The 10,131-nt window shown below is 41.4% G+C and overlaps 1 long non-coding RNA gene across 1 annotated transcript; it reads left to right on the forward strand.

Moving 5' to 3' along the window:
* The first annotated feature begins 392 nt into the window (after window positions 1-392).
* LOC123371903 lies at window positions 393-9,875 on the forward strand. The gene is made up of 3 exons (XR_006580003.1): window positions 393-515; window positions 8,023-8,112; window positions 9,705-9,875. It is a non-coding gene; the product is annotated as an uncharacterized LOC123371903 (long non-coding RNA).
* Window positions 9,876-10,131: the final 256 nt, after the last annotated feature.

Below are 10,131 nucleotides of genomic sequence, written 5' to 3' on the forward strand. Positions count from 1 at the left end.
GTAGGTACTAAGGACTTGCAGTTTGTTTGACTTCAGCTGGCATTGTGGGTGCTTAGCCAATCAGAGCAACAGGAGATAAATCCATAACAGATCCTCAGCTGCTGTCAATTGTACCCTGATTTATGGCAGCTGAGAATGTGGCTCATTGTTCTTAATGAATACCTCTACAAAATAGAGCAGTTGGCTTTGTTGGCTAAGCTGTATGCAGGATTGGTACTTTTCCTCAGTCTATACAAGAACATGCTTGAATTTATAAACTTCAATGTGTGTGTTTGCTTTAAGTATGTGGTGTTTCTGATAGGGAGATTTCCCTAAAAAGATCCTTTCTCCTCTTGTTTTATACCCATCATCCTTCACAAACTTCTGCTTCAATCAACTTTCTTCCATCTGAAGACGAAGTTCCTTTTGAAGCCCGGCAGATCAATCTAATGGAGTTACTAGAGGCACATGCCACCCCGCCAGAGCTCAGCTTCCTGCTTGTGCACCCAGTCTCTGCCAGTCTGGGGTGCAGAAAGGTAGACCCAGAAACAAATCTTTGTGTTGCAGGTCTGAAGTGACAGAATTGGGAGAAAGGAGAGGGCTCGTGGGGAAGATAAAGAGATTTTGTTGTGGTTTTTGTTAAAAATAAAAATTGGAAATGTTGGTTTTCAGCAACCAAAAGCCAAAACATTTCCACTCATATCTTCTATTTTTCAGTTGTCAGAAGTAAACATTTTCCAGTTTTTTTGGACTGAAATTATTGGTTTTCAGTTGCAATGATTCTTTCTCTTCGTTTTCTTTTGAAGGCAACATTTCAAGGACATTGAAAATGTTTTCATTGTCATTGAAATTTGTTCCTAGGCCCAAAAAACATTTCCCAACCAACCAGCTGTACTGAGGACTAAGCTATGCCATTCAGGCACAACTCATTATTGGGGGGCAGTGTGGAGTCACATTGCAATGGGGGAACTTGGGGAGGGATTTCACCTGGGAAAAATACAATTCCTTCCTGAACATGTCTGGTGCACAAAAGGATTGTGCACTATTTTTTTTTTTGGTCTCCCTCTGAAACCACTGCTTACCCCAGTCCCTTAAAATAATCAGTTGTCCTAGTCTGAACAATGCTGTACAGACCCAAGCCACAGACCTAATGGTGAGCTCCCAGAATAGGATACAGCTGCTGTATCTGCAGTGCAGACATCGGTAATGTGCACCTTTCATCCTCAGACAGTGCTCAGTAAAAGCACACTTGTATTTTTTATAATGCTCAGCAACTGTTTGCTAAGTCTGGTCTATAGCAACGAGTTTCTATAGAGCAGCTGAACAGAAACCTTTTGTCACTCTCATTCTGCTATTTTTAGCAATATTTAGTCTGCACTAAATCTTAACAAATCGTCAAGGTTTATTTCACCTTCCAGAACAATGCACTGTGATAGACAAGATAAAGATTTCTGGGAACCATCCCACACAGAAAATTGGTCCTATTTTATGTGCACAATTTAGGGACTCATATTTTTCTTTTCATTTTTTTAAGGTAAATCAGGTAGTGAAATATGTATTTTTTTAAAAAGCAGTCTTTGCAGATATAGCAAATTCATTGACAGTTTCCCCCAGTTTTAAATAGAAAGTGTTGCTCTCTGCATATCAATGCCAGCACAAATCAACACAAACAATTGTTAAGTCATTAGCAAAGACTGTGAACACCAGTAGTCCTAATATTAAGCCTTGTGGTGCTCTCCCTGGAATTGTTTGACTTGATTGCATCCTGTTACATTTACAATCTGTTTTCTGTTATTGGCAGATAGGCTGACAGCCATTTAAATTCTTATTCAGAAAAATCCAAAAGCACCCACCTTTTGCTCTCAGAAGGATGAGTCACTGAAATCAGTGATTGATGCAGGGCATTAAAGATAAGGGTCCATTTCTGTGAGGTGCTGAGTACCCTTAACTGAAGACAACACCTCACAGGATCAGGACATTAACTATTATGAATGAAAAACCTAGTAGAACAGCCTGGGAGAGATGATGACTCTCTTTCTGCACAGTGAAGTGCTATCTGCTCCAGCCATTAAAATGGAGCAGATTGTTCCTTGTGGATGCTCACCAGGCCTGTATGGAGTGGTGTGAGACTGTCCCAAATAAGGAGAAGCAGGAGTGAGTAGCTCCTCTGCTCCCTGAAGAACACACTGTTATTGCAAGTGGCCCCCAGTGCAGCCATTCAAGGTGTGGGGAGGGAGAGAAGGAAGCTTCTTTCTTGTCTTCCTGCTCCTGTGTGGCCATGAAAACTCACAATCAGGGTTTTAGAGTCCGAGAGAAAGAGAGGTTCATGTTTCCATGCAGTGAAGATTTCAGTCCTTGCTTGTAGACAAATCCAGTATCAGGTGAGAAAAGCAATTGAAGGAATAGGTAGTTTTAACATGTATGGAGAGTTCCTAACTATCCAAACAGTCTTTAATTCCTCACTTCACTTTGATGATCCACTTGACATAAAACAAACAAAGCCGATAACAACTAAGAATGTTCTATTCTTGAGCTGACTCCTTAGACGGATTGAGACATGTCCAAGATGCAGGGTAAGTCTAATATACCCTTTAGAGCTGGTAACACAAAACAAATTCTACTAACTAGACTTAATATTTCTTCAGTTAAATCTTATCAACCAAAGTGCTCATTTTAACAGTGATTGCTTTGGATTCTTGCATTTGGTGAGATGCCTTTTAAGATCATTCTAATAGTGCACTGAATTATGATGCCCCAGAAATATGTTCAAGTGGTTTCTTTTTTACCTGTGTGTTTCAGTTGCCTTTGGAGCACTCTCCCTTTCTCTGCATCCAAGGAAGGCCTACACTGGGGTTGGGTAAGGAGTAGATGGGCTGGGGCAGGACTAGGGAGATGCAAATTATACTCCCATTAACTCTACCTGTGGGAGTGGGGATTGGGAAGGAGTTCCTATAGGAAGCAGTAATCAGGAGCTTGGGTCTGTTGGAATCACCCTGTTGTGGAGGTGGAGAGAGAACTGGAGTCTTGTAGCACAGGACAGTCACACAGATGGCTTCGTACTGGTGGAAGATCTGCTTGGATCCACACACCTACCTGGTCATTCTGTGGAGTGCTGGGGTGAGGCAGGATCCTGTCCTGTTGTGCTGACTGTAGTAAAGTGGAAGCAGCAAAGAATCCTGTGGCACCTTATAGACTAACAGACGTTTTGCAGCATGAGCTTTCGTGGGTGAATACCCACTTCTTCGGATGCAAGACATAGTAGTAAAGTGGTTATTAAGGGGTTAACTGGCTTACTTGGAGTATAACGAGTTGGAGCCAAGCTCTACCCTGCCTTACTTCCTGTTCAGTTAGTGGCTGTTTCCCTCCCTACTCTGTTTGTCATGTAATTGAATAAAGAAGCATGTTCCCAGCCTGCAGTACTGTAAGTTTTGTGCATTGAGTGGTCCCTTTACAAAACGGACAGAATTCTCTGGAGGGAACCCTACTGAATTTTTCTCACCAGCAGCCCTGCCGGAGGGCAGTCTGACCCAGCAACTCTGTACCAAGTCCTGTTTCCACTGAAGTCATGATAAAAACCACCACTGACTTGAACAAGTTCAAGATTTGGCCTACAGTCAGTGTAGCCAGCTGATTTGGAATTAGGTTCTTCCTTCTTTTCCCTGAGGGGTTTTTCAACACCTTGTTACGCTGTTGTGCATGTCGCTAACCCCATTTTGTTTCTCTCAGTATGGGATATGTAAGAGTAACACTTTCAGGCATAATATACTTTTAGATTAGTATTACTCTACTAATACAGGGAATGAAGGATTTAAAAGTGTTTACCACAATTGTGTTTAGACAGTTCCAAAACCAGGAGTCACCATTTGCTATGGCCACTTGCCTTTGAGTCTGGGAAAAATTGACAAAAAATTATGCCCTTTCTTAAATCTGGGCAGTCCCACTAACGTGGGTGTAGGTGTAATTGAGGGCTGGATTTAGTCCCAAATGTTTACTTCAACATACAGTAGATGAAGGAGAGTATGAAGAGCCTTTGAATATTGTTCTGTCTTAATCTGCCAGGTCAAAAGCTGTGTTTCAAGAAAAAGCAAAATTTGAAAGAATAAATGTCAGGCTTGCTTATTGGTACTTATTCTTTCTGCTGCTAGACCAGTAACTAACTGTTAAACAAATGAATGTGTGTCTTGTTCAGCCTATCAGAACTGATCACAATTGTGTTAAACACTTTTAAATCCTTCACTCCCTGTATAACCAGTACACATTAGAAGTTTCCCTAGTTATAGTTGCAGACAATTCTCCCTTATATATGTTTGAACAGTGATATGCCAGACAATTGGCATTTGGACAAATGTTGTGGCTCATGTTTCATCTTGCATATCTCATACTTGAGAAGCAGCCAAGAGAGATGAGCGAGTATCAGCGAGGGCTAAGAGTACAGCTGGGAAATCCTCAGGAGCACTGGGGGACAGAAGTGGCACAGAGAACAGGTGGGAGGTGCTGACAGTAACAGTGAAGGCCAGTTGTTCAACTAGGAGAGTGGTGGAGCTCTCGGACACCATCCCAAAATCTTTCAAACTAAATCTATTCTTCCTCCAAACTTTCATTTCACAGAAAATGAGCTTGAGCCCGCTCCTGTTCAAATGAATGGCAATTTTGTTATTGGCTTCAGTAGGAGCAGTATCAAGTTAATATGCAACTATGTTCTGAAAAATAATTTTGATTTATGTTATTAATTGTGTATTAACTTACCCAAACAGTATTCATTATGCAATAGTTTATGTTCCTTGATAACTTTTAGATATGACTACCAGTATATTGCATGATCCAGGTCTGCCTAAGCCTGTTATATGCTTCAGGTATTTGTTACACACAGTCTTCTGACATTCTCTTTAGATTTATACAAGCTAGCTCCTGAGTGTGTATGGATCTCAAATGATATTATTATTATCGCACAAAAACTGAGCTAAGGACGTTGTACAAAAGTTTAAAGACAATCCCTGTCCACGAGTGCTTATGATCTAAATATCCCCAAACTGTAGTCAGATCATTAACAGTAGGGAATGTGGCTGGGGCTCTCAAACTTTTTCAAAGTGTGTATCATATTTTAAAAGAAGGTCTCAAAGATTTTGCACTTGCAGTGGCCATCGTCCCTGACATTAGATGTTTGGATAGGGCTATCAATCACAAGAACTGAACTCACTTGGATTGTGATGTGTGATAGTTGTTATAGAATCCAAATAAAAAAAATTCATTTCCTCTTTTCATTCTGTTTTCCATCTACATTTTCTGCAAGTATGGTTAACAGTGACAGATTTTTAAGATAATATGTGGCCCAGTGTATAGGATACTGGAATGGGAGTCAGGAGACCTGATTTCTATTCCTGACTCTTCTATTGACCTCCTGTGACCTTTTGCAAGGCACTTCACCTCTTTGCATTTCTGTTTTCTGTCCCACCCTTCTGTTTGTCAGTTCTATTTAGATTCGGGATAGGGCCCATCTAATACTACAGGTTTGTACAGCACCTAGCACAAGGAAGTCCAGATCTCAGCTGGAATCTTTGGGCACTAATACAACGAATGTATCATTTTCATATGAATAACAAAGATTAACTGTTGTGCTGTCAACCATATCAAACATAGCTTAACTACTGAAAAGAGCCTTAGGACCATGTTTCAAACATGATTAGCAGTGCATCGCTGTAGGAAAAAAATAAAGTATGGGGACTTGTGATGAGTCCTTGAAAGCACTAGTTTTTACCTCACATGTGAGCAAACTGTCAAAGGACTCATTCAGCTGCAAAATTGTAGTAGAAAATGTAGTCTGTTCAAATATCAGGATTAAGGGCTGTGGGAAGAATTGAAAATGTTGCTTGTTTCATTAAGTTAAATTAAACTTGAAGTCCTTTGATTTCCTGTTTTCACCGTTTGTCTACCAATCAAGAGAAATCTGTGGTTAAAAAGCAATGTCGACAGAACAGATACCAAGACTAACATATATCATTCTGTTTCCAAAAAAGACTTCTACCCAAGCAAGCACTTTCTGTTAAAATAGAGTGTAGTATCTGTGATTAATAAAATGTCTTATCTCCTTTGGCCAGTGCACATCTTGTAATTGGTTAGGAGCCAGGGTGACGTTCACTAAGGCAAACAAGTGCATGGAAACAGGACAGATTTTGCAGTTCACCAGAGAGATAGCCCTATCATACATCAATAACAGATGGTACTCCAGTTGACTACAGAAAAAATATGACTCAGCTAATACAAAATGGGAAGTTCCAAGGCTGGATTTAAGCAAGGTTGCCTGCCAACTCTCACTGTTTTGCTAGTAATTCTCACTCTTTAAAAAAACAGAGGACATAAAGACTCAGAGATCTCACATGTAACCTAGCCAATAAGCCTTGTCGTTAATGATAGCTAGGAAGAAATTACAGATATTTACAGTGAACACAGTAGGGGCCTTGGTAGGAAAATTGTTATCCAAAACTGAGAGGGGAAACTGGAAAGGAAAGGAAAAGGAAAGGCTGCAAATTTACATGACTATCTTCTTTAGGAAAGTAACAAGGTGCAACAACATCCTGAAAGAAGCAGTTAAAATCCCTTAGTTGCCATAAATGAGGAATACAAAGAAAGAATGGATCAGCTATAAAAAGTGCAGTCACAGACAGACACTTTTGCCCTTCCAAGGAAAACTCCCCTGAGCCCTGTACCTTTCCCCCCTTTCTCTGAAGTTGTCAGCAGGACAGAAAATTCTCACAAGCAAGAAGTAGTAAAATAATGGCAAGTCTTGAAAAGTCAGAAGGGCCTGATCCTCTTCCCTGTTCCATCCCATCTATGCCACTGCAGATGCACAGAGCCGGGGGATAGTAAGATGGTTTCAATTGCAGTCTGGGTTTGTTTCCCTTTGTGAATGGGACTCCTTAGGTCAGGCAGAGCTTTGGCAAGGAAGGAATCCTTCAATAGTCATGAGGAACTTGAGGGAAGCATGGGAAAGAATATTTTTAAGTGAAGGCATCAAATTTGGGGTCTGCCAACCTGGACTGTGGTCATTTAATCATCCTAATCCCTTGCATGCCCTATTTAGGCTCCCCAGACCTTGGGTCTCACCACCTCTGTCCTCCAACCCATATTCACCACCTTTCTTATCTTTCCCTCTTCTGTTATGGACAGAACTGGCCTGGCCTAACCCTGCTCCCCACCTAAATGCATTTCTCTTCCTTTGACCCTTATCCCTTTGCTGAAAAAGATTCCCCTAGTGTCTTCTTCATCATTTTACCTCTGCAGCTATCTCTGGCTGTGAGTCCCATGCAGAAGGCTTCAGCGAGTATTTGTATACCTAGAGGCAAACCTTGTTCTTTATTACAGCTGGTTGGGGGGAAAAAGTCACATTTTTTAATTAAGAAGGGACATTTTCCTGCAAAAAAAATTGTGACAATGTTCCTGTTTTCCTACAGCTCTGTTCCTCAGAATTTGGGATCTGTGGTTTCTGTGGGACGGTTTGACAAACAGTTGGTGATGTGATGAAGTGGCTGAGCAGTGACAGGTCAACAGAGGGCAGTACGGTAAATCTGCTGGGGAGGAAGGGGTAGTGTATGTGTAATTCTGCTGCTACTTTTTTCCTCCTGCTCAGGATGGTGATAGGGTTACCAGCAGAAGAAAAATTAATGGCAATTCAGGGACAGCTGGGAGGAGTGATGCACAAAAGCAGGTTTGCTGGGGGCACTGAGAGGAACATGATGCTGAAGGCAGTTGACAGAGTGTGCACAGGGATCCACTAAGTGTTGGGCCCCATAGAGCATTAGCCCTGACATGGTCACACCACTAGCCTGAGCCATTGAACAACTGGCAGGCTATCAGGGACTGCATCAAGTTAAAGGCTGGCACTGAGGTGCTCCAGGCCCCCACAAGGGACCCTTGCTTACATTACATTAATCAAAGGTGAACTTTTATACATAATTTTGCAGCAGAAATCTACTCTCTGGGCAAAGCTGTGTATTTTTTCAGCAAGTTGCAATTTTAACATTTAAAACTCCCTTTTCTTGCCTACAGCAGTGACTTTTACCTAATACTTCACGGAAAGATAACACCCTACCAACCATCACATGCACTTTGGGCTGACTTTTGAGGTGTTTATTCAAGGTAAGCTCCCACTAATGTGTGGTGGACTTTTTGCCTGTGTTAGGACACCAGGATAAAGCCATTGGTTTAGTTGGACTTTTATGTGAAAGACAAACTTCCTTCCTTCACCTTGCAGGTGATCATCATATGGTATAAAACATGAAAATGTTAAATTTTTCTACAAGTTACAAACAAGCTGTAATATGTAAATTACACATATTTTGGTATTTATATGCTACTGTGGTAACAAATCTAGTGACCTCAATAACTTTTGCATTAGTTTCTAAAATTAGTGTCTCATTACTGAATTCATAAGCGTTTTTTTTTATATACAGCTCTTAAAAGAGTGTTTTTAAAGCGAAATTTCTGCTAGTGAGAAGTTCTGACTTGACAGCTCTGGAGCCTAAAATGTTCTGTTTATCCACAAGACAGATACAGTGTGGACAGTGTCAGGAAAGAAGCTTGCACTATTCTGGGGGCCCCCTAAGAATCAACTCAATCTTGATTGATACCCATCCAGTACTAGGCCTCTCTGAGGCTGCTAACTAGGGTGCCAGCAAGGCCAACTGTGATGGCTGGGTACATGTGAACTGGATTGAAACCATCAGTTCATTTAACATATGCAGCTGAATGCAGCCAATCACTACCAATCTGATCCAAGTCTGAACCAGTGGCCCGCAGGTGAAATGCTCTGCATCCCCTTACCATTCCTATGAACCACCCAGCTCCATCTTTCAACAGCTTTTGCTCCATTCTGTCAAAGGGCTTGTCTATGCAGGGACACTCAGGCAAGTTAAGACAAATCAACTAAAGCTATGAAATGAATGTGCATAATTTAAAACATTAAACCCTGGTGTGGATGGACTTACTCAGAAGTGAAGTAGCCTTCGTCTGCTGTAGCTTAATCCTTCTCGGATTCACTGCCAGGTCCTTGGGGTATTAAGCTACAGTGAACTAAGGCCACTTATGAATGAAAGCATGCACATGGGTGCATGCACATGCACATGTAATGTGCTCTCATTTATGTGCATTATTTTCACAGCTCTAATTGATTGGTCTTATCTTTCCTGAGTGTCCCTCAGTAAACAAGTCAGCATTGTCTTGTGTCAGAAGTTTCTGTGAAACTAATCGAGAGAGAGACAGAAGAAGAACACTGTGTAGCTCAAAAACCTGTACCTTCCACCAAAAGAATTTGGTCTAGATAGTACCTCACCTACCCAGTCACTCTTACATTGTTTTGTCTCTCTCGTATCCTGGGACCAACACGGCTACAGCAAGACTGCAAAAAACTAACCATTGGTATATTCTCTGTTCTGCTTTGCTTGCCGTTGAAGCAGGTGCCAGATGATTCATCACTAGAGTCATTATGACTTTCATTTACGGATTCTCAGGTTAGATAGCTTACTATTTTTTCATCTGTGGATGATTCATCCGAGTAAGTTGACACTACTATCAGAGGCTTCCGTCTCAGAACCATTATCTTCTGTGGTCTCCAGCTAGGTGGTTCTAACTGCTCACTCTCTAATCTAGTTGCTCTTCTCTTGTGCTGCCCACAGATCTCTGATGAAGGAGATAGTCTTGGCCTTTTGTAACTCTGCTGTTCTCTCATATAGGGCTAGATTGTGACTTGGACTACATGGTCATAGTGGGGAGCCAAACCTTGTGTGGTTATCCAGATCCTGGGTCCAGGCCATTGCTTACTCCCTCCCCAGAGTAGGGAGGTGTGGGAAACGCGTGAAGCCCGGCTTGCATCTCACCCTATTCAGGAAACAAGACTGGGATTGAAAGAGGGGTCTATCTTCAAGGATAAGAAGACGAGGAAGAAAAGTCTTGTTCCTAGGCCATTCCCTGACATTTTCATGTGTCCAGATCTCATTTTCTGAGAAGACATGCATAATTGCTAGTGTCTTATCATTTGTAGGTAACCCTGTGGATACAATTGGTGGCAATAAAAATAGAGACCTCCTTGTGTCATCATATTTTTATACTGTATATGTATATATTCCGTAAAATAATTCATATCTAGCTAATGTTACATTC

Source organism: Mauremys mutica, chromosome 5 (assembly GCF_020497125.1).
Source record: "Mauremys mutica isolate MM-2020 ecotype Southern chromosome 5, ASM2049712v1, whole genome shotgun sequence".
NCBI lineage: Eukaryota > Metazoa > Chordata > Testudines > Geoemydidae > Mauremys > Mauremys mutica.